Below are 6000 nucleotides of genomic sequence, written 5' to 3' on the forward strand. Positions count from 1 at the left end.
TAAAATATATCTCTCCACTATTTCCTTTTATTCATCTAAGTGCTTCATTCTAAACAACACACATACATGCATGGACACACACACACATCTCTTGACTGTTCCGTCTGATCAAGAAGAATCACTCCATTCATCATTCCATTTGGCACCAAACTTAAACAGGGATCTATATTTACAAACTCCCATTCACTAATTAAATAACTTGAATTTCACTTTTATCCTCATCACTTTTCAGAAATCATTTTTACAGAAGTCACCGGGGCCTTCTAATGTAGGGGCTTTATCGTGATCTTCCTACTTGATCTCTTTGTGGCAAGAGCTCCTTCTAACTCTTCTGTCCCAGTAACTTCTCCCATGGCTTGAGTATCATCAATTTTTATCCATCACTATCTTCATCTTTTTCTGGCTTTTCCTCTGCCATCTGTCTCTTGGTGTTTGTACTCTACTCTTAGCTACCTTAACTAGCAATTTTGTGATCCCCTAAAGTATTTTCATGCATTTCCACTGTCTCATCGACTTCCTATGCAATCATGCTCCTGTAGGGCAGCCCCTTTCATTCTACATTTCTGGATATTTCCAGATATTATTGAAGATTATAGATATTGCCTGCTGGATATTTCCAAGTGGATGTCCCCTGGGCCTTTCAAACTCACAGTGACCAAATCTCACACCTTCGCACTCACTTACTTTCTGTTTTCTCATATTCCTCCTTTTGGGGGATGTTTATATTATTAGCCTAATCTCCTAACTTTAAGAATTTCAAAGTCAGTTCCAACTCCCTGCCCCTTTCTCTTCCCATTTACTCTGCTGTTAAGCACTGTTGACTTTACATGCCAATATCTCTTGAACCTCTCCCTGTCTCCTTATTGTAGCCTCACAACCCTGGTGAACTTTTATCCTCTGTTTACTACCAAAATAGCTTTTTAGCTTGGCTTCCACTTCTAATCCATCTTCCACAATATTGATGGAATTATCTTATATAGTGAAGGTCTTATCACACCATCTCACTGCCTCCATCTCTGTGGCATCCACCTCCCTCATTGCCTGCAGTTGAACTGCTTAAACAAGGCAGAGTGTACAAGGCTGGCATCTGGAAAACATCACTGTGGGGGGATGTTACACCTTCTTGAAGTGTCCATTTTCTTCAATGATAATAATTTAGGTGTAGAATAACCTCAATGGAAATAGTATAGAAGAGTATATAAATATATATGCATTTTTACAATCTACCTAAAAATTCAAATAAAGTCTGTGCTTGTTGTGGGGTGTCCTAGATCTCTGCACTATGTTTTGCAATATTTCAGTAGAAGAAGTTGAGGAGTGCTGGTGTGTAGGAAAACCCACATTTCTAAGTGAAATATACAGGCTCTTTATAATTGAAACTAATTACCCTTAAGAATCACTTTATTCCACTCTTCCCAGTGAATTGAATGGGATAAAAGATTTCTAGAAGATGCATTGTAATGTTTTGTTACCTCCAGGAAGGAAATCTTCAGGGAACATCTCCATCTACTCGAATTGACCTTTTCCTACAGCATATTGTGAAGAGAAGGCGTTCATGTCATCACAATTGTTTAATATCTTTTGTTTCTGAAAGTTTTGTAATCCATATGCACTTCCTTCAAAATCCTCCTAGAGGTATTTAAACACCATTACAACAAACAAGCATATGCAAAACTTATGACTATAAAGTTAATCATTTTATAGTCTTAAATAATTTATTATCCAAAACTCTTTATCATGCTTATAATAAAGTAAAAGTTTTTCTTGAAATACACAAAATATTTACAGATACAAAGAAGGTATGAAAAAATGCCCCCAAATTGTTCAGTATGTGAAATAAATGTTTTAATTTTTTGACCATAAACTCATATATGCTTAGAAATAAAGGCCTTCTTCTTTGTTGCCAAGGAAATGAAGAAATCTTCCCCAAACAAATGAATCAGATACTTGCTTTAATTCTACCATTGACCATAACTAGTCACATATGCCACATGATAATATATGTGTTCAAATTCTAGTTTGTTATTTTAAGGATAACTAGAGCATTTCTCACTACTGAAAAGAAAAGCTATCAATTAAAATGATGTATTAAAGTATTTAATGTATCTTAATTATAGCTAAGAAATGATTTAAGATATGAGGATTCATTCAGTAAATGTCAAATTGGAATAAATAAAACTTAATTTCTTAAATTTTTGAACTTTGGATTTTGCTTCTAGAATCACAAAACAGTACTTAACAAATCACTGTTCTATAGTAGTCTCTTAAACTGAGATATGTTACTTTTTAACCAAAAAAAAAAAAAGAATTCTATATAAGCTACATATGGCTTTAGTGACTATAGCATATGACAATGAGCATCCAACCACTTCCAAATTTACACATATTCAGTAATAAATTTAAAATGGGATTATTGTGGAAATAGGGTATTCTCATGTCTCATGCTATCAAAGAAAATGTTGATCTAAGTCTATTTAGAAGCATTCTGGCACTTGAATTTGATACACTATTTGGGTAATAAAGAGATTGTGCTGCCCACTCCCTAGTGCCAGAATGAGCAGTTTGGGATGTCTGTTCAGCGATGTGCTGTCAACACAAACCCAATTCCACACTCTTTAGAGGGAGTACTAGGTTCAGATGCTCACAAGGCACTATTGAATTCACAATAACAAAACAGCATCTAAATATTTTACACGAGCATATCAGATGTACTAGATCTTCTCAATCAGTACCTGACGTATTGTCAGGCTTTGAAAAGATTTTTTAAAGTTCTGAAAGTAAGCCAAGGATGTCATTTAGACAAGTTATATATTCATTTAATGTAGTTTCATGTTGTCACAGAGTCACTTCAGATTCCTTATGATTCAAAACTATGTGATTAGATTCAGAACATAATAGACTAGATCACTTTTAGATAAGCTAATTCTAACTAAACCCCTTAAAACAGAAATATCAAACACATCTGTTTTAGGTTGCTTTAATGAAATACATATAAGTAGCAATGTGGCCAAAAGGTTGGAAACTAAGGTGAGAGATAACAATTGGAAGATCAAATGCTGAAGTATTCACTATCTTGAAAGAAAATAATTGGAAAAGGCTAAAAGCATCAGTCCAATTGTTCTTTTTCCACATTTCTCATCTTGTAAGTTTTCTGTGATCCTTCAGTTTTGTTAGTGTTCCTGAGATACGGTGTATGTGCTGGAGAAAACATGTTATACAGCCTTTGTTTTAATTTAGGAAACCACCAAAAACCCTCTAGAGTTCAAAAAACCCTTCACAGTATTATATATGTTTCTTTGTAATGAGTACAACCACTGAGATTTTTACAAGATGATCTGAAAGTACCACAGTTAATGAAATAAAATATATAAATCCCTCAATCTACAAACTCAAATAAAAAAAATAAATAAAAAGCCTTAAATAACGTAAGTGGTTCTACTTAGGCAATAAATCTAAATAAGGACAATTAGAAACGTGAAGAAAAATAATTTTGAGACTTGGTGCTGAGAAATCCCTCAGCAAATATCTCTAGAAAATGAAACCACAGGCCAGGCATGGTGGCTCATGCCTGTGATCCCAGCACTTTGGGAGGCTGAGGCGGGTGGATCATGAGGTCAAGAGATTGAGACCATCCTGGCCAACATGATGAAACCCCTTCTCTACTAAAAATACAAAAATTAGCCAGGCATGGTGGCGTGCACCTGTAGTCCCAGCTACTCAGGAGGCTGAGGCAAGAGAATTGCTTGAACCCGGGACGTGGAGGTTGCAGTGAGCCGAGATCATGACACTGCAGTCCAGCTTGGCAACAGAGCTAGACTCTGTCTCAAAAAATACTACTACTACTACTAATAATAATAATAAAGAAAAATAAATAAATAAATAAAACCACATGGGTGATATTAGAAATTTAAAATTTCTTCCAGTCCCATATTAATTGTAAAGATACTATCCTGGAGGGTGAAATCCATTCATGACTCAGTTCTCTGCAGTAAGCCAAAAGGCCACAGTTACCTTGCTAATATTAAGAAGGACAAAAAATGTCTGTGGTCAAGGTGGATATGCCAACAGACTCACCTTGGGAGGCCTGGCTACTTGGTGTGTGTGATTTACTATACATGCCTGATTCACACACACAGCTGGCAACAGTGCCAATTTGTGCAACCTATTTAGAGAGCAATTTGGCAATTGCTACCAAACTTAAGGCTGTATGTACCTCTTGACCCTGCTAGGACTTTAACATACAGACAGTCCCGCAAAAGTAACAATGGACAGACAGAGAAGTCACGTCTACGCTCACAGACACACTCAGTCAGGTGTATAATAGCAAAACAAAGCAAACATAAAACAGCCTGAGTGTCCATCAGTGCAAGACTGGTTAAATAAATCATGATCTATTCATACAGTGGGATGTTATGAAGCTGGTAAAAACAGGTAAATTTCCAAGTGCCGATTTAAAATGTATTCCAAAATATATTTTGTGAGTAAATCAAAGTGGAAATCTGCGAGTTCATACTTTTGCAAATAAAAAAAGATCCATTAACATATGCGTTTTTGTGTAAGCATTTTTTTTTTAACCTGGAAAATACATAAGAAACTGTTAACATGATTCCACTGTTGAAAGAGATTTGTGATGAGGGTATGGAGAGTCTCTTTAATGTTGTCTCAACATTTTAAAAGAGCCCCTTTCTCCTGTTGACAATCTGATGAAATCCAGTGGTGGGCTCTAAGCACCCAACAGCCTCTATCCCTTAGACTAAGCCATCAGGTAGTAGCTAGTGCTGCCTTTAGGTCCCGAGAACTGCATAACAAACAAGTACCTATCCTAGAGCCTCAGGCCACTCATCCATCTTCAAAAGGTCACCTCCTCCACAGCATTTCCTGACGTCTCCACCCCCTGAAGAAGGAATTCGCCAGTTCTGTCTCCGTTTTACAGGGGACATTTTCTCTGGTTTCTCTGTTTCACTCTGTTAGACCAGAAGCCTTCTCAACCCCCAAAACTCTTAAATAGCTATCCGACGACAATCAGACACAGCCTTTCGGCTATTTGATTCTAAACAAAATCTACAAAAAAGTTCAAGTGAAACGACACACATTCCAAATTGCCCTGATTTTAGGCAGCTGCCCGATCTTGTGCCAAACGATACAGATACTTTTGGAGTAGGTTTCCCTGGACTACAGTTGTCCAGGAGCAAGAATAGATTGGGCAAACAAGCAAACAAAATAGACAACGCAGGCTCTGTGTGGGCGCGTCATTAGCGGGGTCTCCTCTTGGACTGTGAACACACCCCAAAGCTTGCAACCCCCTGGCCACTCCACGCGTTCTCCAAACCAAGGGCTGCCCGCAAGGAAACCTCGAGCCGAACCGCGGCCGGACTTCAGAACCCGTCCCGACCCGCGAACCCCCAGGGTACCTTAAGCGGTTCCTTGCAGTCCTCCGTGTCGTCCCGCACATGCTCATAGACAACGCCTTGGGGCTCCTTCTTTTCTCCAGGGCGCCACATCTTCCTCGGGCTGCGCTTCATTGACCCCACCCCGGACGCCATCTGGTGCATCTGCTCCCCACGCGCGCGGGCACCTGGGGCGAGAGAGCGCTGTCAGCCGGCCAGGCGCTGGGGTCCGCGCGAGCCCGAGCTCTTCCGCGCTGCAGCTCACAGGCAGCGAAAATCTCGCTCCGCGGGAGCCCTGGAGAACTTCTGGAAGGAGTTCTCAGGCCCGCGCTACTTACAGTGCAGGAAGCAGGCGGGGCGTGAAGAGGAGGTAGAAACACAGACCTCCCTAGCAAAGAGGGAGGCGGCGCAGCGTCTGCCGAGGACTCGCCCCTTCAGGAACAAAGTGACTCCCCCGTCCCGCTGTCCTGCAGCTGCAGCAGCGCACTCCCAGAGTAAAGCGTGTCAGGTCGGTGTGGATGCAGCGAATTTGTTGTAATCTACACACTAAGAGCCCCCTTGCCTCGCCCTGCCCCCTCCAACCGTGTGTCTGTGTGTGTGTGTGTGTGTGTGT

The 6000-nt window shown here is 40.0% G+C and overlaps 1 pseudogene; it reads right to left on the reverse strand.

Annotated features, from left to right (window-relative positions):
• The window catches only part of LOC472791 (transient receptor potential cation channel subfamily A member 1-like), a 61138-nt pseudogene extending 55388 nt beyond the window's left edge, over positions 1–5750 (reverse strand).
• Between the last annotated feature and the right edge of the window lie 250 nt (positions 5751–6000).

The sequence above is a fragment of the Pan troglodytes genome, chromosome 7 (genome assembly GCF_028858775.2).
Source record: "Pan troglodytes isolate AG18354 chromosome 7, NHGRI_mPanTro3-v2.0_pri, whole genome shotgun sequence".
Lineage (NCBI taxonomy): Eukaryota > Metazoa > Chordata > Mammalia > Primates > Hominidae > Pan > Pan troglodytes.